Source organism: Muntiacus reevesi, chromosome 18 (genome assembly GCF_963930625.1).
Source record: "Muntiacus reevesi chromosome 18, mMunRee1.1, whole genome shotgun sequence".
NCBI classification, from domain to species: Eukaryota; Metazoa; Chordata; class Mammalia; order Artiodactyla; family Cervidae; genus Muntiacus; species Muntiacus reevesi.
Window position 1 is genome coordinate 4,715,670 of NC_089266.1, and position 24,914 is coordinate 4,740,583.

A 24,914-nucleotide genomic window follows, 5' to 3' on the forward strand; every position below is an offset into this window, starting at 1 on the left:
CTCAAAGGGGCACTTCTAGGTCACATGACTACACAGAAAAGGGATCCACGAAAAATCATTGCTTTTTCCAAAAAAACCTACATACAGCAAACTTCATCTATGAAATCTGATCACGTGGGACACGTGGACAGAGAGGATTCACCCCAAAGTTCCCTCAAATCATGAATCCTCTCTCCATCTCCCCCCATCAACGCTTCCGGAATATTCCCTTGTCACCTGTGTGCGGGGTTTGGAGTTAGGGGCTGGCTCTCCTGGGTGGGCATCTGCCTCATCATGCTCTAATATCTACTTCTGGAAAAGGGGAGTGACACTTAGGTCACCAACCTGAAGGTGGTACCCAGTGGGGCGTGACACAAAAGCCCTGGAAAAACTCCAGTGCAAGTAACAGCCCACATTTTAGGCAAAGGCAGTGGGTCTGAAAGCCAACAAAATCAGACCCTACACGCCCCCAACGGCCCGGCAAGTAAAGAATCCTCCTACAATGCAGGAGACGCAGGAGATGCTGGTTCCAGTCCTGGGTCAGGAAGATCCCCTGGAAGAGGAAATGGCAACCCGCTCCAGTATTCTTGCCTGAAAACTCCCATGTACAGAGAAGCCTGGAGGGCGAGAGTCCAAAGGGGGCAAAGAACGGGACACAAGTGAGCACATCGAGATATGAAGGTATACAGCGGGTCTGAACACCACTAAAATCAGACCCCATAGGAGGCCCTTTGCAAGCGCCCGGGAGCCTCCCGCATCGGAGGAGACCCAGAGCTGCAGTCCCTGAGTCATTCGCCCGAACCGGCCGCGTCTGTTTCAGCCGACTCCAGAATGCCCCTGGTTTCAGGCCCTCTGTGCAGAAACCTGTACGAACACACCAAACACGGGAGGAGATGATGATTCACGTCACAAAAAGGGCGCTTTGACAGGAACTTGCCACTTCAGCATTCCTGCAGCTTACAAACTCCTCCAGGCCCTCCACACAGCACGTGATCACCCAGGACCGGCAGCACACAGACGTTTTTCCACGCACGAACAGAATCTGTACAGTAAGGGGGGCCGGGTGGTTTGCAACAGACCGTCCCCCGCCAGTGGCATAGCTCAAAGAACAAGAAATTCACCCAGGACCATCCCCCTCCTGTCAAAGGAGCCGAGTGCAACTCTCCTGTGTCGGCGTGGGGACCCCAACCAGTTCCGTGTCGAGGGCCGACACTGTCTAGGATGATGCTGCTCAGAAACAGAAATAGCAGGGCCTGCCTAGGCTCACAAACATCCCGGGGTGGGGGGTGGGGGCGGGGAGGGCTGCCTTTTAAGGGACATCTTCCCGGCTCCGGGGGAAACTCATGACGGCAGAGGAGAGGCTGAAAATCCTACTCCCGAAGCCCAGAGCTGCAGTTCTTCATCCTTCACCCAAATGCAGCCCCTTTTGCCTTAACCACATACGAAGGGCACCCGATTTCAAGACTTTCAGGTCACAACCTGTGCCAGCAAAACCAATTAAGTTCATGCGGGTGCCACACCAGGTGGAGGTAAGCCAGGAAGACTTCCTGAAAGAGGAGGAAGACACAGAAGCTTTGCAGCTGCGTACCCTTGAGAGGGAAAAGGCTCAGCTCTGGCTGTAGCTGGCCAAAAAGTCAACCAACTCCGTGTTTCCAGTGTCCATCTGTGGCCCAGGGAGCTTGTTAAAAACGCACCTCTTCAAGCGACGTCCCCGCCCCCCACATACCAAAACAGAACCTCTAAAGGTGGGGGAGGGTGGGATGGTTGCTAAGAATAGTCTTTTTTTTTTTTAAACCAAATTTGCCAAGCAATTCATTTTTTATGCAAACCACAGGGTGCAGGCCAGGGGGACGTTCCCTGGGAGCAGCTGGTATGGGAAGAGCTGGCAGGGAGGGCCCTCGAGGAGTCACGGAGCAGAGGAAGAAGGCGGGTGTAGATGGAGGGCTATTCCAGGACTGTTTAGCTCCAGCATCCCAAAGCCCTCTCCCACCGAGACTTCCTGTTATGATCCTCACTGGAGCTGGCTGGTGAGAGAAAACGTCTGTGCCAGGGCACTGGGGCGGGGTGGGGTGGGGGGAGAGGGATGACTGTCTTTCCGTTTACAAGCTATAATAGAAAGGCTGGGACCATATGAAAAATCAAGCCTAGGCGACCCTGACAGTGACTGAGAAACTCCATCTGGACGACAGAAACGTGTCTGGTTGAGAGTTAAGTAACCTCAAAACTTCCTCATCCCAAACAAACACCAGCTCCATTCTATGTGCAGGCAACCAGCCGCGGCTGGAGAAGACAGCCTGGGTTTGCGTGTGTATTGTCGGGGGAAGCTCTGGGCTGCGGCAGTCTCTGATGCAGGGAGAAGGAACTCTTTCATGGGGCTCCTCAACTCCACACAAGGGCTCTCTTATGCAAGGACGCTGGGCCAGCTTCCATTCACAGCGGTTACTTCCAAATACCCCTCCAGGCTGGCTCTGCTCACCCCAAAAGAAGAGAGGGACCCCTTCCCAGCCCAAGACAGCCGGACAAAACCCTCAATCCACCCTGAGGAAGGAGTGGGAGGCCGTGCTCCTTTAGACCTGCTCGGATCACCGGGAAACTCTGCTCCACTGGGTTGGTTTGCACACTTAGCACCAGACACACCTGCTGTGTGTGAGTCACCCCGCAGGCAGCGGGCGCCGGACTCCCCGACGACGGGGGTTCCAGGCTTGGCAGCCGGCTCTCACGCAACCCCGATGACATCCTCCACCTCCTCCCCACGCCCCGAGGCAGGTCAGGACAGATCAGGCTGTAACCCAATTTCTACTGAAACGACTCACTCCCAGGGAAGGTCCACAGAGGAACGGGAGGGTATATGGAGATGCTCCACCCGCTCGTGGTCAAGGGTCCTCTCCCCTCCACACCCTGGAGGGGCTCATCTGCCCTGCCGGATATAAATAGGGAGGAGGGGGTGAGTTAACCTTCGGGAGAAGAGGGAACAGACTTTTCAGTTTTAAACCTCCAGAATAAAGACGGTCTGCCGAGATGCATAAGCTTTCACCCGGGAAGCACAGCGCCTGTGGTCAACGATCCTATATTGGATCCTTGATTGGATCCTGTATTGGATACTTGAGGGCCTCCCTGACGACTCAGCGGTAAAGAATCCACCTGCAATGCAGGAGACACAGGAGCCGCAGGTTCGACTCCTGGGCCAGAAAGATCCCCTGGAGGAGGAAATGGCAGCCCCCTCCAGTATTCCTGCCTGAAAAATCCCAAGGACAGAGGAGCCTGGCGGGCTACAGTCCATGGGGTCGCAAAGAGTCAGACACGACTGAGTGACTGCACATGTAGGCACTGGACATTTGAAAATTTGCTAAGAGGGTAGCTCTTCTGTCAACTGCTTTTGCTGTCAAAAGACGATAAAATAGTAAATAAGAGCGTGGAAGAAAATTTTGGAGGTGATGGGTATGTTTATGGCATGTACTGTGGTATCAGTTTCACGCTGTACATGTATGACCAAACTCCCCGAGTTGTCAACATGAAACATGTATGGCTTTTTGTATGTCAATCATGCCTCAAATAAGTGGTTTTTAAAGAAGACAGCCTGCTGAATCACTCTCAACGTTCACGTTTTTACATGACAGCGCTTTCTGCCATTCAGAATCCTGAAATGGGTCATGGACCAGAAAAACAGACATTAGTAGGACAATCAGGAAAATGTGAATGAGGCCTAAAGACGGGTTCAAAGTATTCTATTGCTCTTAATCCTTGCGCTGATCATCTCACTGTGGATCATAAGATATTAACACAAGGAAGCTGGGTGAAGGGTGTAAGGGAACTCCGTGTATTATTTTTGCAACCTTCCCCCAAATCTAGACTTCCATCAACATCGAAAGTTGATAATAGGGCTTCCCTGGTGGCTCAGTGATAAAGAATCCGCCTGCCAATGCAGGGGACACGGGCTCGTTCCCTGATCCCAAGAGGATCCCACATCTATTGAGTCTGTGCCTAGAGCCCAGGAGCCACAACGACTGAGGCCGCACGCCCAGAGTCTGTGCTCCGAAACCAGAAGAATCACCACAGTGAGAATCCCCCGCACCGTAAGTAGAGGCAGCCCCCACTCACAGCAACGAGAGAAAAGCCTGCCCAGCAACAAAGACCCAGCACCGCCAAAAACAAATATAAATAAATGAGCTTTTTAAACAGTTAGTAATAATTTGTAGAAGGACAGCATTTTAAATCCAGCTTCCCCGTAAATCTTCATCTCCGGCATTGCTAAAATAATTTCAATCCCAGTCCTGAAGGCAAATTTTAAGTTACTCTCACGGCCAATGCTGATCAACTCTTTGCTTCAGGAAAAACAAAAGGCAGCAATACGCAGCGTTCACTCAGTGAGCACTGTCTGAGCTCCTACTGTATGCTGGCTCCCAGCTGCGGTATGACCTGCAGGCTAAGTAAGCGCTGCAGTCTTCCTCCAAGCCCACCTGGGAAAGGTCCACCAAGAAGGGCACTCCTTTTATTTTAGGCATGACTGATTTAGAGCAAAGAGTGACTTCTGGGAATTTTCCAAAGGAAATAATTCAAAATGTGGACAAATCCTTATGTACAAAAGACACTCACCAATGCATGACTTCAAAGGGTAAAAATTTGGAAATACCTCGGTGTCCAACAATGGGAGAATTGTCACGCAAACTATGATTCAGTGTCTGCAGCGAATACAGTCATTATGTGGGGAAATGTTCAAAAAAAAAAAAGCGAGGTGGGGGATAGAGAGGGAACCAGCGCTGTATACATTGCAGGGGTTTCAGCAGTGAGGAAATGTGCCAAATTGCCAGCATTACTGTGGGAACTGGGTGTTTCCTGCGTTTTGCAATTTTTTGGGGGTAGTTTTCTATAAAAGACAGAGAAAGGGCAGCGGATTACTTTTAAAAATCAGAGTGGGGTGCAGAGGTGGGCTTCCAAACCATCAGTGGGACAGTTTCAACAGCTCCTCTCCCAGAGAGGGTGGGCAGGATATCAGGCAGGCAGTGCCAGGGGCCCGGGTGTGGCCAGAACACTGGCTCCCCGGGGAAGACCAGAACCAACACATCGTCTCTTTTCTTCCAGCGGAGCCTGCTTCTCCCACTTTCCCAAGCACGTGCTCGCGGGAGGCACTGGCACCCAAGCGAGACCCGTGACAGCTTCCAGAGGCGTTCTATGCAGAGGGGACCGCTGGACGGGACCAGACTCCAGACAGGGCTGGAGGAGGGAGGGGAGGGAATCTCCCAGCTGGGAAAGCATCCCCAGAAAACCGTCTTCAGGGGAAAAGTCACAGGAGTTGAGGCCAAATGCCAAAGGAAACGTGGAAGGAGGCCCTGGGTTAATCCATACATCAAGGCGGCCTGGGTCAGTCATTCTCTCAGCAAACAAGTACTCCGGGGCCTGCTTGCTGACGAGGCAGGGCGCTGCTCTGAAAGGCGCACGCACAAAAGGACGCGGAGGGAGGGGAGCTGTGGATGCAGAAGCAGTTTGCTTTCAGCTCAGGACTCAAGAGGAAGGCCCCGCTCCTGAGGCTGGCGAGGACAACTCTTCCACTAACAATCTGCACCGACGGGCGGGGGCGGTAGGAGCATTGGGGGAAATTCCTGACACCTCTCACCCATTCAGTGAACCCCCTGATGGGTGGCGCGGTCCTTGCAGTAAAGCCGCTCGGCGTCTAGGACGGGGGATCGGAGACATCCCCCCCTCCCCGCCGCCCCCACGGGGAGAGGCGCGCCAAGCGCTGCCCCTCGATCGCACCCTGGGTCGCCGGGGAGCAGACGTCGCGAGCTCAGCGAGGTAACGGGCCCCGCAGCCGACGTGCTGAGACGGTAGTAAGTGCCAGGGGGTCGGGCGGGGACCCCGAGGACGCGGACCTCTCCCCAGGCCGGGCCCTGTCCCGCGGGGCGGCCGGCGGCTAGGCGGCGTTGGAAGGGCGATGAGCCAGGATCGGCAATGACCACCGCGAATCCGCTCCGCCTGGAGGCAGACGATGGCGAAAACGGCCTCTGAGAAGATGTCAATTACAAGAACAAAAATCTCAACCCAGCGACGCAGGGGGCCATATTATATCCCCTCCTCCCCGAATCGCGGGGAGACTTACCTCCCGGGAAGCGACCCGGCTGTAGGGTGGAGCGCACCAATCCACGGACGGAGCCGAGGTCGTGGGTCGTCAAGCCCGGCCGAGATGCAGCAAGTAATCCACGGTAGAGGGTCCGGAGGCCCGTCCCCATTTCCATCCAAGGCCCAAAGCGCCGGCAGTCCCCGCGCAGATCGCGCGCGGGTTCGCCGGCCCGGGCTCCCCAGCTGCGCCCCGCCGACCCCGACGATCGCAGCCCGCCTCCCCGCGCTCGGAGAGCGCCCAGCCCGGACGCGGCTGTTCATCTTTCTTCATTGCGTATCACCAGCGCGACCCCGGGAATCCCCGCTCAGCCAAGCCCGGAAACGCACAGGGGGCAGAGGCACTCTGGGCCTCGGGTCTGCAGGTGCGCGGGGCCCGGGCGGTGCGGGGCGGGCGCCGGCGGGCAAGAGAGACGCCGGTAAGAAGCGCCGAGCCACAGCCGCCCGCTGCAGGGTAAACGCTCTCACGACCGCAGGCGCCACCGCGCGCTCTACCCGTGGCCGGACCCTCCGGCCCTTATATAGCGGCCGCGGCCGGGGCGGGGCGGGCGGAGCGCGAAGGGGGCGGGGCGGGGCCGAACTGCTTCCCGGGAGATGGAGTTCTGTCTAAAAGCCCCAGATGCTGGGAAAGATTGAAGGCGGGAGGAGAAGGGGACGACAGAGGATGAGATGGTTGGATGGCATCACCGACTCAATGGACATGAGTTTGAGCAAGCTCCGAGAATTGGTGATGGACAGGGAGGCCTGGCGTGCTGCAGTCCACGAGGTCGCAGAGTCGGACACGACTGAGCGACTGAACTGAACTTCCAGCCAACAAGCGCAGAGTACCTTAGGAATGATGGGAGTCCTCCCCTGGGCTAATTTCCGAGACCAGGCTGGAATTCCAGCCTCACCGTCAGCTCCCTTAGGTGCGGGCCGGCTTTGTGCATAAAGTGGGATCCGTGTGCGCGTCCCCCAGTCATGTGTGACTCCCTCCCACGCTATGGGAGGGAGCAGCCCGCTATGTAGCCCCCAGGCTCCTCTGTCCATGGGATTCTCCTGGGAAGAATACTGGAGCGGGTTGCCATTTCTTCCTCCAGGGGATCTCGTTGACTCAGGGATTGAATCCGAGTCTCCTACATTGACAGGCGGATTCTTTCCCACCGAGCCACCTAGGAAGCCCATAAGGCGGGACATGCCAAGCTAAATTCTCCCCAGGGTGACCCCACCCCCTGGTAACCCTGCAGTCAGACAAACCTAGCTAGTCGCAGCCGTGTTTGCCATCAGTGAGCTGCTGTGTGACCGTCAGGCTGCAGTTAGCATGTTTGTTCCCTTTCACAGGGCTGCAGAGGGACGTGGTCCTATGGGGTAGACTTATCCCCCTTCCCTGACCTTACGTGATAAACCACTTGCCACCCTGAGGCCCTCCTAGATTAAAATTCTGGAGCTGCCACTGCCCGTTGTCATTCAGGCTCCGATTTCTGCAGCAGCCTCTCCTTCACTCAACACTTGCACATACTGGGGGGAGGAAAGCAGGAGTCAGGCCAGAGGAGGCCAGAGTTATCCTGATAACAGCAGGGGCGTTAAAGAGACCGCATGGACCGTGGGCAGGGCTTCCCAGGTGGCACAGTGGTAAAGAATCCTCCTGCCGATGCAGGAGATGCAGGAGACTTGGGCTGGATCCCTAGGTCGGGAAGATCCCCTAGAGCAGGAAACGGCAACCCACTCCATTATTCTTGCCTGGAAAATCCCACGGATAGAGGAGCCTGGTGGGCTATAGTCCGTGAGGCCACAGAAAGTCAGACACGGCTGAGCAACAGAGCACACACACGTGGACCACAAGCACCTAACCAGTCTGGGGGCAATAGCCAGGGGTCCAGAGGGCCTGCATCTGACCTGGTTCTGGAAGGAATGGTGAGGAAATAGCCAAACAAAAAGACTCAGGGGGACTTCCCTGGTGGTCCAGTGGGTAAGACTCTGTGCTTCCAATGCAGGGGCCACGGATTCGATCCCTGGTCCGGGAAATGAAATCCCACAGGCCCTGGGGGCACAGCCAAAAGATTTTTTTTTTTTTAAGAAAAAAGGAAGCAAAAAATAGAGGATGATGTAGAAGTGACTAAGGCAAAGGCTAAGACATAGGAAAAAGGCACACGCAAGGGAGATAACCAGGAAGAAAAGCAGCATAGCTACACTCCTCTGCTTGAGGACGTCATCGCAGGCGCGAGACAGCACCACTCCAGGTAAGACGCAGCTGCCGGCTCATCTCCCATGAGGGCAAGAAGCTGCTTGACCCAGAATCCACACCTCCCCAAGAATGCAGTGGCTTCAGAAAGCCCCAGGCACCCAGGTACGACTGCCCAAGCTGACAGAAGGCTTGGGACCCATCTAAGAACATGCCTTTCTCTTTTTCAAAGAACTCACAAAGTCAAATTCGGCATTGCTCAAAGGGATCCCAGCTTGCGTGCGGTGGGGAAATCAGAGCTTGGGACTGGCCCTGGGCTACTCCGAGGATTAGCAGGAAGCCCTACCCTGATTTCGCAAGAAGTTTTGTGATGCAAACCATCTCAAAGCTCTGGTCCAGATCTTCACCTGAGATGCCCTCCCTTTTCCCTTTGGTCCTATCTTCTACTCCAGGGAGCAAGTTAGATGAGTGGGAGATTGATTAAACTGTGCTGGGAAAACGTCTCGGCCTCACCCACTCCTCCTTCACACCCCCAGGAAGGAGGAGGTGCACACTCAGTCTGACTCTTTGCAACCCCACAGACTATAGCCAACCAGGCTCCTCTGTCCACAGGGATTCTCCAGGCAAGAATACTGGAGCGGATTGTCATCTCCTTCTCCAGGGGATCTTCCCAACCCAGGGATAGAACCCATGTCTCCTGCATTGGCAGCCGGATTCTTTACCACTGAACCACCTGGGGTATAGACATATTTCACTCTTGGATGAGGTTTGTTTTTTTTTTTTTTTTTCTCTTTTCCTTTGTTCACAGGGAAGCATGCATGCAGCCTTGATTGCCAACATCAGTCATTTGCACCCAAGCCAGGGACCAGCTTCAGGATGAAGGCATCCTGGTTCTGGGAGAGCTGAAATGAAAGAACAGGGGTCCCCCGTGACATCACTGATCCTCCACTGAACCCACTGGTCCCAGAGCCTGTCTTACCATTAGACATCTTGCTAGGTGAAGAAGTACATGTCTTCACCGTTTAAACTCCTGAGTTATGTCAGGGAAGGTTTTTGTCACTCACCCAGAAGGTGTCTCTGACTGAACAGTCATGCTGACTGCTCCAGGCTGAAGTCTGAATGCCTAGCCCACTCCGATACTGACTCTGCTGTGTGATCTTGGAGAAGGGACCACCTTTCTCTACCTGTTCACTCCATCTCAAATGTGGGGAAAATTTTTCCTGTCCCTCCTTATTTTGCAAGGTGATTTGAAAACCAGTGCAGGCCCTGGTGGGCCGGTGGTTAAGACTTCGCCTTCCACTGCAGGGGCTTTGGGTTCAGGGAGCTCGTCAGACCACGGCTGGTCAATTTCAAGATGACTCTCTGAGCTGACTATGCTGTTTCTGCCTGTAGCCACTCACCCCCCAACCAACCCCTACTGCCATAAAAGCTCCTGTCCTCTGATCATCAGTGGGGAGGACCGGCCTTTGGACAGGCTTCCACCTGCCCACCCCAGCAGCCAGCATCCAAAATAAAGCAAACTTTCCTTTCTACCAACCTGGCCTCTTTAATGGCTTTGAGCGGTGAGCAGTTGGACCCCACTTTTGGTTGCAGACTCCCCAGTTCAGAGCATCTGAACCACACTCCTATCCTGCTCCTCTCTGTGGTCCTTCCCTAGACCTTCTGACTTGGTCCATCTCCCCAGTTCTGTCCTTCTGGTCACCTCAGGGCCACTTCCCCTCTACTCTCTCCATCGACTGCTAAGCTCTACATCATCCTAGGCTTCAGCATCTCACCTCTCCTACCTTCTCTCATTTCCTTCTGTCTGGACCACTGGCATCTTCTTCTAACTGGTTTCAACACAGCTAACATCTTCACCTTCAAACGCGTCTGACACAGCCTGATTCATCTAAAACATACCTCGGCTCTTGATTCATCTGCCCATGACTTAAGCAACCCAGCCCCTCCCTGATCCCCACATACGCCCCGTGCTGGCCCATCTGGATTTCTCTGTTAAAACTCTTCCTTTGCCCGGAGGAGGGACCACCCTCCACCGTTACTTCTGAAGCCCAGCCTTTTCTCGTGTTCCCCAAAGATTCTGACCCTTCCCTTCTCCACCCTCTGAGATATTTCGCTTGTACCTCTCTCAGCAGGGGCTTTCCTGGTGGCTCAGTGGTAAAGAATCCGTCTGCCAATGCAGGAGACGTGGGTTCAATCCCTGAGTGGGGAAGATCCCCTGGAGGAGGGCATGGCAACCCACTCAAGTATTCTTGCGTGGAGAATCCCATGGACAGAGGAGCCTGGTGGGCTACAGCTTATGGGGTCGCAAAGGAGTCGGACACGACTTAGCGACTAAAGAACAACCACGTCTCCTGGGGCATCTATCCCATTCTACCTCACATAACCATAATCCCAGGACAGGGGCTCTTTCCTCTTCCCTTCTACATTGTACATTTGAGGCAGGAGATCACACCCTGTTCACGTCTGTGGTTGCCCCTCAGAACTAGCTGAACAGCCGGTTTGATGTAGGTGTTTAATACCCGTGTACAGAATGAACGGATGTGCCTATCGCTTGGGAGATTTTCCAGATGCCAAGTGGGCAATCCATTTCTGGGTCTGTCTCTCTTTCTATTTAATGATGCAAATCAGCAGTACCCTAACGAGCTCCACGTTGCTGGTGGAGCCAATGACTAAACCTATAACAGACTTGGGGCTCTTTATGAAAGCACTCTCCAAACATCTTTATAGCACAGCCAGGCACACAAGGTCGGGAAGAGATAGCTAGAGAGTTACAGGAAGCGAAGTCGACACAAGAGGTACTGTGTTCATCTGCACAGTCAGGGAGACCCAGGGCACACCGGAACCACCCCCGTGCCAAACAGCAGCCCTCGGGCTCCATGTCCTCTGACCCACCCAAAAGCACCCCACGAGGTCTGGGGGAGCCTGTCCCCAGGTTCACGGGGTCAGGGAGACGAGCCCGGGAGTCTGAAGTCCTCGGCAGTGGGTGCAGGTGGGGGGTGGGGGGAGGCGGCCGAGAGGAGAGGAACTGTCGAAAGTGCCACGATTCAGGGCCCGTCTCTTTCTGCCGCTCTCTCTGGCTCCCTCCCGCCCGCCCATCACCCTGCCTCCTGCACAAGGAGCTATTGAGAAGGGGCAGAACAAACGAGGCCTTATGCAGCTCCCGAGGAGGCTCTGGGTTTGTCCCAGACAGCTGCCTGTAGCACGCTATGGTTACTCATTACCCGGGCTCCCAGGCAGGAAAAGCAGTAAGCTTAATAGACCCGAACTAACCCTCAGCTCAAACACTCGAGCTGTAAATAAATAAATAAGTCAGGTGTACCCAGCCTGGGGGAGGGCAGGAGGGGCGGGCGATGGCCAGGCAAGGGGACTCACAGAAGAGAAGGAGGAGGAAACGAAACGCGAGTCTCAAGAACGGGAGCGGGAGGGGCAGAGGAGGGAACGCTCCCCTTGGAGGAAGGACAGAGGGGTGTTTGTGCGGCTGGCGCGTCCTTGCCTGCAGAGTGGACTTGGGTCTCAGCTGGCCATTCGCAGAGAAAGAGGACTTTGAGAGGCCAGGCAAGAACGCCCCATTTCTGCAGCGCCCAGGCCCCCACCCGCCCAGGCGTGGCCTGCTTCTGGAAATGATCACCTGCCGTTCCATTTGCTGGTGGAGAGAGATGCTGTAAGTTTCACCTGCCTCCTGGCTCCCGCAGCAAACTGTCTGGTCCCCAGTCATCACAACTCCCACTGAACAGGTAGGCAGTATGTGGACAGATGGAGAAGCCAGAGGGATAAGAGGCGGGGTGACGGCTGGCCTAATCCCCAATTTAAAAATATCTATACTGGTGGTTCCTTTCCGGAGGTGACCTCTGTCCCCTCCCACTGGGGACACCAGGCAATGTCTAGAGACAGTTTTGATTGTCACAGGGGAGGGTGGGGCTGGTACCGGCATTTAGTGGCAAGAAGCCAGGATTTGTTTAAACACACTCCAACACCCAAGACAGCCCCCAGGACGCAACTCCAGCCCGGAGGTCACGGAGCTCAGGAAACTCTGCCCTGGATCTGTCTCAGAACCGAATCTACAGCCCAGGTCCCCTCTACTTCTGCAGATGGCATCCATCAGTCCCTTAACCCACGACAGTTCCAGAAACCCACCCATCCTTCCAGGATGAGGGAGGGAGGGAAATCCTAGACCCACATTCACATGCGCGTGGCAGTGCCCTGGTCTCCTTTCAACTAACTCTGGAGACAAAAAACGCAGAGGAACTGTACCAGTCAAACCAGCATCCCTGAGTCACTGCCTGACCAGTCAGCAGACTGAAAGTGAAAGTTGCTCAGTTCAGTTCAGTTACTCAGTCATAACCGACTCTGCGACCCCATGAACCGCAGCAGGCCAGGCTTCCCTGTCCATCACCAATTCACAGAGTTTACTCAAACTCATGGCCATTGAGTCGGTGATGCCATCCAACCATCTCATCCACTGTCATCCCCTTCTCCTCCTGCCCTCAATCTTTTCCAGCATCAGGGTCTTTTCCAATGAGGCAGCTCTTCACATCAGGTGGCCAAAGTATTGGAGTTTCAGCTTCAGCATCAGTCCTTCCAATGATTTCCTTTAGGATGGACTGGTTAGATCTCCTTGCAGTCCAAGGGACTCTCTTTTTATTGTGGAGGTTTCTCCTAGCCAAACCCATAGACCCATCTCAAAACTCACTACTAGATACTCCATTGCACTCCAGAAAGAAGAAATCCAAACCACTCTCAAGAGTCTTCTCCAACACCACAGTTCAAAAGCATCAATTCTTCAGTGCTCAGCTTTCTTCACAGTCCAACTCTCACATCCATACATGACCACTGGAAAAACCATAGCCTTTGTTGAAAGTCGCTCAGTCATGTCCAACTCTTTGCGACCCCATGGACTGTAGCCCGCCAGGCTCCTCTGTCCATGGAATTCTCCAGGCCAGAACCCTGGAGTGGGTAGCTTATCCTTTCTCCAGGGGATCTTCCCAATCCAGGAATTGAACAGGGGTCTTCTGCATTGCAGGCAGATTCTTTACCAGCTGAGCTACCAGGGAAGCCAAGTTAACAGCCTGGCCAAGTAATTTCCATACCCAGGATGCGGGCACCCTTCACTTTGTCTCAGGGTCTCTGCCAGCCTTGACGCGTTGAGGGTTTGGGAGTTTGTGTTTGGGTTTCATTTTCTCACTCTGTGGCTCACCAGCAGAATGGTCTTCCACTAGACCTCCACCCTCCCTGGACCTCAATTTAATAAAGCCAAGGTGACAGGGATGGTCCCCAGGCACCACCTCATGATCACTGCTAAGTTTAATGAGCTCTTTCAAGAGACGAGGGCTTCCCTAGTGGCTCAGACTGTAAAGCGTCTGTCTGTGATGTGGGAGACCCAGGTGCGATCCCTGGGTTGGGAAGATCCCCTGGAGGAGAGAATGGCTACCCACTTCAGTATTCTTGCCTGGAGGGCTGCAGTCCATGGGGTCTCAAAGAGTAGGACACGACTGAACAATAGCAATATAACGGGATAATAAAAGTGCCTACCCCGTGGTTATAGGAATGAGTGCATTCAAGTCAAATACCCAGTGCTGGGCATACTGCAAGCACTCAGCAGATGCTGGCAGCTCTGATTAACGCTCCTTTGAGAGAAAGTTCTTCCCGGAGTCTAACCTCACACTGCCGACTCACACCTCCCCTGCTTCCCGGAAAGCCACTCCCCTGGGCTTCCCGGAAAGCCATCCCTGCCCACGAGTTGACTTCCCTTGCCTCTTGGTGGAGACGTCAGACCTGCCCACTGCCACTGTCCCGGGTCCACCCAGCTCACTCAGGAAGGGATGTGGTGGTAGGGTCACCAAGCTTCCACCTCGGGGACCACAAGGCCTGCCCCCATGGCCCAGCAGCCTGCAAACCCCCTAGCTGGGGGTTCCCCGACCGAGGCCCGCAGCAGGCGCCTGTCTCCCTCGGTCCCCCAGATGCTGACGGCAACATTATTGCCACAATAAATCACTGACGGCCTCTATCAACACTCACTCAGTCGGCCTCGCCTGCCCTTCACACCCGGATTGTCAGAGCCGCCCCTCCCTTCCTCGATGTTCGCTTATCTGCTGCTGGAGACACAAGTCTCTGGTTTAACCGTGGCAAATTAATTATTGAACTTCACAGACAGCTCCTTCCCACACACACGACAATCAGCCCCACTGACTGGCGAGGCGGGATCCTCGGTCACCAAGGGGCAGTTTCACTCCCGGAGAGGGCCTCGGGGTAGCGGAAAGGGCCTCGGGGTAGGGGAGAGGGCCTCGGGGTAGGGGAGAGGGCCTCGGGGTAGCGGAGAGGGCCTTGGGGTAGCCGAAAGAAACTTCCTCCTGGGAGCCTGCCCCCACCCTTGCGACCCTGATAAAAGGTGAAAGTGTGAAAGTGTCAGTCACTCAGTCGTGTCTGACTCTTTTGTGACCCCATGGACTGTAGCCCGCCAGGCTCCTCTGTCCATGGGATTCTCCAGGCAAGGACACTGGAGTGGGTGGCCATGCCCTCCTCTAGGGCATCTTCCCGACCCAGGGATCGAACCCAGGTCTGAGTCACCAGGGAAGCGTCCCTGATACCTGCATGAGACAGCAGCAACTTTAGAACACAAGCTGCAGCAAACTCTGTAAGTCAGTGAATGGTGCTGGGCTGCATAACTCACCAGCTTATTTCTGCTGAGCCGTATAAGCCGCTGGTTCGGCTGAGAGCAGATGCTTACGTGGGGCTGCACTGATGAAGAAACACACGAGGAGCCTCTCCAGCTCAGTCCAGGATGCTGAGTAATCACCGATATGTTCAAAATAGCGTCTCTAACTCGCTGATGGAACCATCACTCACTGCACTTAGCGGACAGGCACTGTTCGAAACCCTTCTTCCGAAGGCCTCCAAGGCTGGCCCTGTTGTCCTCAGCCTCGAGATTACAGATGAGATACGAAGGGACAAGGAGGTGACGTCACCTGTCCAAGAGCTAAATGAGTAGCAAACCAGGATTCAGACCCTGACAGAGTCCACACGCCTATGCGTAACGTTACACTGCTTCTTGGGTAGACAGCACCCTTACCTACAGGTAACGGGAGAGCTGGACGCCCCACCCACCTCAAGGTCTGGAGCGTGATGGGTACCGCTGACATTCTTCGCCCAGTCCTCTCGGCCACCAGAAGGGTGAGAACGCTTGACTTCTGTTTCTTATTCCCTCTCGGTGACCTCTGACTCCATGCGTATGGACCTCTAAAATCACGTTGCTTAGCTTTGCTTTCAAACTTCATCAAGATGGTATTGGGACTTTGTTGGTGGTCCCATGGGTAAGAATATGACTTCCAATGCAGGGAACATGGGTTTCATCCCAGGTTGGGGAGCTAAGATCCCGCGTGCTGAGGGGCAACTAAGCCTGTGTACCACACCGACTGGGCCCACAAACTCAACTGGAGAGTCCCTGCACCGCAACTAAGGTCCTGCATGAGGCAACTAAGGCCAAACACAGTCAGAAAAAAAAAGTTATATTAAAAAAAAAGGTGGCATTAAGTTCCATGTCGCCTGCAACTCCCCCTACCCAGAAGGGATGAGCCTATCTTCTTGTATTTTCTCTCCACCGTTTATGTTTCTCTGTACTTCAACTTTCCTGAGCATCGTCCACACTATTTTATGTTCTTCTCTTCTTCCAGTAATGTGGAAAGCTGTCTACAACAAGGATCATAAAATGGGACCCAGGTTGGACAAAGGGTCTCTGGGCATGTCTGGGCACCCAGGGAATGTCCTGGGGCACCAGGTCAATATTTCCTGGATGTGTCATGGCCTACGGGACAACAGTCCAAGACGAGATGGTTAAGGATGGGCTTTGGGGGTTCCCTTGGTGGCTCAGTGGTAAGGAATTCACCTCCCAGTGCGGGAGACCTGAGTGTGATTCCTGATCAGGGGAGACCCCACATGCCAGAGAGCAGCTAAGCCCAGGCACCACGTCTGCTGGGCCTGTGCTCTAGAGTCTGGAAGCCACAGCTACTGAAGCCCACTCAGCCCAGAGCCCATGCTCCACAACAAGAGAAGCCTTCGCGTTGAGAAGCCGGGCGTTGCAACCAAGCGTAGACCCCACTCGCCACAACTAGAGAAAAGCCTTCGCAGCAAAGACCCAGCACGGCCAAAAAATAAAGCTATAAATGCAGTAAAAAAAAAAAAAAAGAAGAAGAAGAAGAAGAAGAATGGGCTCTGGAGTGAGTCTTTTCTGGGTTCGGATCCCCCTGTATTGATCTGTTACTGGCACAGCTGTGTCACAAGCAAACCACGGGGACATTCAGTGTCTTACAGCCACAGTCCTTTATTCCTACACGTGCAGGTCTGCAAGTTGACTGTGGTTCTGCCAATCTGGAATGGATGCAATTGGGCAACTTGGCTTTACGGTGCCCATTGGCTGAGATTGGATCACCAGGCCATGAGTTTATCCTAGTTTTCTATCGCTGCATTTAGCCACCCAAAGCTTAGTCACTTAAAAAAAAACAAAAACAAAAACAGGGACATCACTGGTGGTTCAGTAGCTAAAACTCTGTGCTTCCAATGTAGGGGTCCTGGGTCTGATACCTGGTCAGGAAACTAGGTGGCTCAGACAGTAAAAAAAAATCTGCCTGCAATGTAGAAGACCTGAGTTCGATCCCTGAGTCAGGAAGATTCTCCTGGAGGAGGAAATGGCAACCCACTCCAGTGTTCTGGCCTGGAGAATTCTAAGGACAAGGGGCCTGGTGGGCTACAGTCCATGGGGTCATAAGCAGTCAGACATGACTGAGTGACTAACACTTTCAGGGAACTAGATCCCACAAGCCGCATCTCAGACCTGGCACAGTCAAATAAATATTTTAATTAAAAAAAACAACGACAGGTGACCGAGCTCAGCCGATGCAAAGGTATGCAGAGAGACATCAGCCAAGTGTCAAGTGAACCGCCTGGGACCAAATGGACGAGGATGGGGGACACGATGCTACAGAGCACCACGGCGCCCCAGGTCCCTCACGGAGTCCCAGTTCCGAGGTCTGGGACTGGCCCTCCTGAGTCCTTATCCTGGATTCCTTCCTCATCTCAGGGCATTTGGAGGACAAATGCCTTCCGATCGGAATATTTTCCGAATACTCAACATCTGGAAGGACCTGTGACAAAGGATCCCTTTGTGCGGCGGGAAAATGGACTGTTGATAAAAACAGCACCAGATCACGGGAGAGCTGGGAATGAAAGGGGCAGAGGTGGGCGAGGGAGCCAGCGGGGAGGGCGGACGTGCGAGCCAGGCCAGCGGGAGGTGTGCCCAGGCGAGGACGCTCACTAATGCCTGGCTTGTCCCGGGCTTCCCCTTCCTTTTCGGCACCTTAATTACATTAAAGGACTTTGAAGAGGTGGTCACGGAGATGGGGAGGCTGGATCTCAGAGGATGTGGGGAGTGGTGCAGAGAGACAAGGAAGGGGGAGAGATCGAGGTGTTCCCACGACAAGAGCACGTTTCTCACGTCTGGACAGGGCCAGGCAGAGACACGACAGCTGCTGGAATGTTCAAAGGGGACAGCGTTCCGACTCCATTTCGAGCCAGATGGTTTCCTCGCGTCCTTGGAATCGTGTGCAGGTACACACAGGAACAGTGCGCTCGCAGAAGCCTCTGGTCCTTTCGTTCCAACAGGCAGCCACACCTCTGTGTGTGTGTGTGTGTGTGTGTGTGTGAGCGCGCGCGTGCGCATGTGCCCGAGGCAGTTAGGAGAACCCTGGAGTAACAGAGCATGGGGCTTCTCATGGAGTGCCGCGGGGCTTCCCATCCATCCTGCAGCAACCCTGCCTCCAACCCAGCCCCCAGGTTGTCCCCAAACCCAACAGGGGCCGGCTCAGTGGAAAGTTCCTCAGAGACGGAAGGTCTGGGATGTCCAAATTCCTATCAAAACGCCAGGCATGGAGAGCTGTAAGGACACTGTCTTCCTAGAGTATCTGAAGATCTATGCATGCAGCCCTGGCAGATTCTTGGAGCTGGAGTGAATCTCGGGAACCTGGTCACCAACGGGAAGGGGATGGAGCACTTGGGTGGCACTCTCAAATGCAGATTCCCAGGCCCTGTCCAAGAAGCAGGACAGCAAATCCAGGAATCTGCATTTGGGAGACTCTACAGGTGCTTCCTAAAAAATCGTATTGAGGTATAGCTGATTTACAATGCCGATTCCTGTTGCACAGCCAAGCGACTCAGGTGTGCATGTTTATACCTTCTTTTTCACATCGCCTTCCGCGGTGGTCTATTCCAGGACACTGAGTGTAGCTCCCTGTGCTACACGCTAGGACTGTTGTTTATCCATCCTGTATACACGAGTTTGCATCTGCTAAGCCCAGACTCCCACGCCTTCCCTCCCTTCCCCACTTGGTGACCACAAGTCTATTCTTGTGTCTCTGTGAGTCCGGTTCAATTTTGCAGATACATTTGCTTGTGCCGTGTTTTAGATTCCACATGTGAGCAGTATCATATGGTATGCGTCTTTCTCTGTCTGGCTTACTTGCCTTAGGATGATCATCTCTGGCTGCATCCATGTCCCTGCAAATAGCGTTATTCCATCCTGTTTATGGCTGATTAATATCCCATTGTACATACACACTACATCTTCTTTATCTATTCATCTGTCGCTGGACATTTAGGTTACTTGCATGTCTTGGCTATTGTGAATAGTGCTGCAATGAATACTAGGGTACATGTATCTTTTCAAATTAGAGTTTCGTCTGAATATGTATCCAGGAGTGGACCATGGGTGTTTTCTTTTTAATGCACATTCAAGTGTAAAAAGTCTTGATTCAAATCATGACCCGTCTTCCAGCAGACCGGCACTGACTAATGAGACATATGCTGTTCATTTGATCCTTAAATCTAAGGCTGCACAGTTAGCACTCAGGAGGGCAGGGCGTTGCTGCCTTTTTTAAAAAATGTTATCACACTGTTTGACTAAGTTTCATTTACCTGGTCCTTAATAAAAATAAGATTTTAATTTAAAAAATGATGAAAATGCTTTGGAGCACTTGTGGTAACAACCCAGAAGGTGTAAGGAAAACACCTACCCAAGTGATGTTCTCTGGCAGGGGAGGGTCAGGCTGGAGGCGTCTCGTGGGAGGTGAGAGATGGTCCCTGCGGTGCCAACAGGGACGGAACACAGCCTCTGCTCAGCAGGTGAGGGGGTCCCTCACCCTCCTCCTCCCCATGGTGGAGCTCAGGACAGGTTCCAAAGTCTCCCATCCCTAACAAGTCACTGTTTTTAGGAGCAGAGGAGCTTCCCCGGTGGGTCAGCAGTAAAGAACCTGCCTACCAATGCAGGAGACGCAAAACATACAGGTTCCATCCCTGGGTCGGGAAGACCCCCTGGAGAAGGAAGTGGCAACCCACTCCAGTATTGTTGCCTGGGAAACCCCATGGACAGAGGAGCCTGGCGGGCTACAGTCCATAGGGTCGCAAAGAGTCGGACATGACTGAGCGTCTGAGCACAGAGCACTTGGAAGCCCAGACTAAGAGAAGCAAAGTCAGGGTCCAGGTTCCAGGAGAGTGGAGTGACCACAGCCGCTCAACTCTGCACGCCTGCTCCTCTAAACCCGGCCCTGGGGAAAAAAGCCAAGATCTTAATCACCCGGCGACGCTCAGGCACGCTGAGCCTGTGATACACCTGTCTCCACCGTCAGGCAAATGAGCGGGTTTGCAGGCAGGGGCCTGCCCCGTCAAACAAAGCACCCCTTTGTCCCCACCCAGGGCTCCCGGGGTCCGCAAGGACGCCCCATCCATCAGCACCCGTCAGGGCCCTGGATGCACACAATGGGACTTACGATCCACGTCCTCAGGCAGGGCCCGGGGCTGCAGCAGGCAGCTCAGCTGACGCAGTGCCAGTCAGCCTTCTACAGCCCGGGGTGGGCACCCGGGTCCTGGGGGCCGGGCGGCGCGGGCACTCTCTCTCGTTCCCAGAAGCCAAGCCGGGCCAGAGAAGGTGTTCCTGGAACTCGGACACATCCTTTCTTAAAACTGGCCCTGAGCGAGCAGTACTAAGAAAATAAATCACCTTCCCATTTGAACAGAATTAGTATCTTACTGCTGTGTGAAACCTGTATAAATCTTAGCTATGTTGGATGGTTCACAGTGCTCCTCAGGTCTACAATGTCCATCTACTTCTCTGTGCATTCATTGTATTAATTTTTAGGAGTTTGATAATGAAACTCCAACTAAAATTCTCAATTTATCTGCAAAAAGTAATTGCAGTATATAGTGGAACTATATATAAACTCGTTCTGTGCCTTCCAAGTCTCCTGCAAAGGTGTTATCATGCTTTTGTAATTTAAAAAATAAAAAACCAAGAAGTGATGTTTCTGCGCAGAATATATCTAAGCTTAAAGTACACAGTATTTATATTTGTTCACTTGACGATTATAAAATATAAGGCTATGAAAATAAGAATAAAAAGAAAGGAAAGCATCTTCCCACGTGGGCAGAGGGCCGCAGCGGCTCCTGGAGCGCTCAGGATGGGCACGTGTGCAGGGCACGCCCACCCCCCACCCCACGCACGTGGCCAGCAGTTTAGAGTCCCAGAAACCCGCCGGGGAAGGGGAGGATGGAAGTATGACTTCCCGAACGAGATGCCCCACAAAGGTGACACCAGCTAGAAAGGCGTTGCTCTGTCTTCTGTAGTTGGAGAGGTGGCAGGCTCTACAGAGGTTTGGGGGGATAGCGTCCTACGAGAACCCAGACGTGCCCTCCTCGGAGGCTGCCCATGTTATTGTGTGTATCTCGAGACAAGCCCTGCAAACCATTCCCGGCCAGCCCCTTCTTTCCACACTCCATCCACGTGACCGCCCATCACGTTGGCCAGGAACACACAAGCATTTTCCTCTGGCAAACCACAGCTCCTTTGCAGAAGGCTAGGCTGGCCCCGGCGCTCAGCACAGTGGGAAGGGACAGGAGAGGAGGCAGTGTCCCTCTGACACTCCTCTGGAGTGGAGTCGCTGGCATCATCTGCCAGGCCACGGGGGCAAGGCAGGTTCAGAGCTACCACAAGGGCTGATTCAGCCACCACCCCCTGGACGCCGTTTCCTATGCCTACCCCACAGGCTTCTTTATGGGAATGAAATGAGATCATGAATTAGTTTTGAGAAAGGCAGCGATTCCTTTGGGAATACAGGATGTTTGAGCTCAATCATCAAATTTTACTGTTTTTGACCCAAGGCCACTGCTCAATTTAAAGAGAAGGAATAGGAAATATATAATACTTAAAGTAAATTTTACAATGTTCCTTTGTGTGTGTCTAAAAGAAATCCTTTCCTTTTCAAGCTGTGGACAGACCTGCTTGTGCATAAAGTGGCACAATGTACTGAGCTTTTTTCTTTGGTTTTTGTTTAAAAATAAGAAGGGGAACTTCCCTGATGGTCCAGTGGTTAAAGACGCCTTGATCCCAATGCTGGGAGTCGGGGTTTGATTCCTGGTCAGGGAAATAGATCCCGAAGGCCACAACTAAAGACCCCAGGCACTGCAACTAATATCTGCTTCAGCCAAATAAATAAAAATACATAAATGTCTTTTAAAAATAATGAGGAAGTGGGGGCGGAACAGTCAGGGGGTAGTGGATGACTGTTGGAACTGGGGGATGGGTACGCAGGGTTCATGACACACTTCTGTTTCCCTGAGTGTAGGTTCAAAATCCTTCACAATAAAAAAGTAAACAAAAACAAACTGCAAAGAGAAAAGAGTAAAGAATAAACCCACCAGTGTCAGAACTTACACAGGCGTTGTAAGGCAACTGATCAGACCCAGACATTCTTTTAAACTGTACTGGCTAAAACAGACTTGGCTTTGCTCTTTTTTTTTTTTTTTAGTCCAGACAGTATAAAGGTGAGTAAGCATGCTGGGCAGTGAACCACTCATCATTTTTGGTAGGACCCAGACCAGCATCTAGTGACCGTCACTCGCAAAATATATCTGCTGTAGTAGAGTTACGTCACCCAGTAGAGATCACGGGGACTGAAGGAATTTGCTAAACTCGGGATACACCGCGATTAAGGCTGTGAAACTGAAAGTCGCTCAGTTGTGTCTGACTCTTTGCGACCCCATGGATTACACAGTCCATGGAATTCTCCAGGCCAGAACACTGGAGCGGGTAGCCTTTCCCTTCTCCGGGGAATCTTCCCAACCCAGGGATCAAACCCAGGTCTCCTGCATTGTAGGCAGATTCTTTACCGGCTGAGCCACAAGGGAAGCCCAATCAAGGCTGCAGGGATGATTTTTAAAAAGACATCACACAGAGAACAGACTCGTGGTTGCCAAGGGCAGTGGGGGTCGGGGAGGGATACAGTGAGAGTTTGGGTTTAGCAGATGCAAACTATTACATCTACTGTACAGAGCAGGGAACCATACAAAACACCCTGTGATAAGCTACAATGGAAAAGAAAACGAGGAAGAATCATCTTCTCGATCCAGGAAGATCCCTCGTGATGACAGCAACAAAGCCCGTGCGCCCCAACTACTGAGCCTGTCCTCTAGAGCCCCAGAGCTGCAAGTCCTGAAGCCACACACCCTGCAACTAGGGAGTGCCACCCCCACCCCACTGCCACTAGAAAAAGAATCACAAAACAACGAAGGTCCAGCACAGCCAAAAACAAAATACATAAAAAAAATTTTTTTTTTAAAAGAAGACATCACAAGACATTAAGTAGAAGGAAGGGCAGATCAGCTAGCTAGAACAGCTGACAAAAATCCCTTTTCATCACCTGGTCCTCCCAGGTAAAGCAGTGAAAGAGACTGAAGGACTTCGCTACTTTCTGTAGAGATTTTTGAGACAGCAGCGGCTCCACTCCTAACTGGCACCTTGCTCACACTAATGGAATTTGCTGCATCTTTTCCTCTTGCTGTTTTTGTTCTTAGCGGATCGAGGTGACCATTAGAGAGGGAATGTCAAAAACCACCAGTTCATACCTGAATCCTAACAACTTGATGTCCGAATGCACGGTCCTAGCTTCTCTTCTGATTGGCACGATGCTGACCTTCTTCTCAACTTATTTAAGCATCTAACACCCTGAGCTGGCTCGAGTTCCCTCTACATCTGCCAACAAGATCTGAACAAAGAATGGTATTGACCCAAGCATGAGACGTGGTCAAGAAGCAGGACATCAGGGGTTCATGAGTCATATCTCCGGGGGCCAGACAGCTGGGATCAGCCTCCCTGACCAGCGAGAGGAGGGAGACCATGAATGTTGAACTGGCAATGGGAGGAACCTGGGTGTGGGGGGTGGTGGCCGCCCTGGGCAGAGAAGGGGGAGCCTTGTACCCTACTTGTTTGCTGCACTTTTCCAAACCACAAAGCCCTGCTAGGAGCTTCCCTGCCAAGGCTGATCGCAATCTGCCACGCTATCTGCATTGTCATCGCTCGTGCAGACACGCGGTCGGTGCTGTGAATTCCAAGGGTGCTCCCTTGGGGAATCGTGCCTTTTTCCAAAGCCAGGCTGTCTGGGCATTCAGGTACCTTTTCTCCATCAGTGCCAGGGCTGTCAGCTGCATCTCCATTAACTTCCCTCTCTCCTTTCCTACTGGCCCTAACTCCTCAGTCCTAACCTCAACTCATTACTGACCAGGGGGTTTTTTGCAGAAACTAACACCTGTGGCTGGTAATTTTTATTTGGGCCAGCCCAAACTTAATTCTGTTATTTCACTAACACTTTGCAGGTTATTACATTCCAGTTACGCTGACACACCTCTGAAGGCTTCTCCAGTGCCTGGAGTTTCATTTTCACTTTCTGTATCAGAATCAATCACTAAGGTTTTTTTGTCTTTTTGTTGGTCTCATATTCACGCTGTTTGAATCAGATCTATATTCTGAAGAATTGTCTCCGTCTGAGACACTAGTATGTATGTTGCTGGAGCAATCAGAGAAAGTAGCTGCACAAAATTCACCAAAAAATTCTTCACTCAGTATTTCTCAATGTGTCATTTTTGAAAATTTTACTGTATTACACTTGTGCTTATACATAGGGTTGGAAGAAAAACCTAACGGAGCAAAATGTGAACGATAAGGACAATTGTTAAGTTGTACGATGAACCTGTGATCAATTTTAAGCTCTAGCAACTTTGCAGAGATGTTCATTGTGCCACTCGCTAAAAATGAATGGATACGTATCTGGTCGATAATGTGTTAATGATGAGGCTAAACCATCCAGTCGTTTTCACCTTGGTTTTTCACACGGAAGGACAGAGCCCCTTGAGGAAAAGGTCTCAACCTGACTCTCCCTTTAAGCTCAATGGCTGTGTTATTCAGCCAGTGGCCATCACTGTGTCTGATACCTGGGTCCCCCAGAGTGTTAGGAGAGGTGGCCCTCTGCCTGGCAGAGCAGGACAATGAGAGGGGAAACTGGCATCCAAGTTTTTTTTTTTTTTTTTTCCTGGATTAGGAAAAGAGGATTTTACCTTTCAGCACCTGCCAACCTGGTAGGTTCGCCAAGAATTTTACATGCGCCAAGAATTCTACATTAAATAAACACACACACCTACCTCGTCCCTCCCCCGAGACAGGCATAACCTACTCAGGAAGGAAACAGCTCTTAGGAAGGAGGACGGCCCGGAGTTCATGAACCTTTCTGGTTTCCACAGCACAAACCATTCTATGTTGCCAGATGACCTGAGACATCCCCTTCGCGTTCACGTT

At 52.6% G+C, this 24,914-nt stretch overlaps 1 long non-coding RNA gene across 1 annotated transcript in view; it reads right to left on the reverse strand.

Moving 5' to 3' along the window:
- Positions 1-6,520, reverse strand: part of LOC136149951 (uncharacterized) — a 158,416-nt gene extending 151,896 nt beyond the window's left edge. The window contains exon 1 of the long non-coding RNA XR_010659728.1: positions 6,074-6,520. This is a non-coding gene — a long non-coding RNA (uncharacterized lncRNA). The remainder of the gene's footprint in view (positions 1-6,073) is intronic.
- Positions 6,521-24,914: the final 18,394 nt, after the last annotated feature.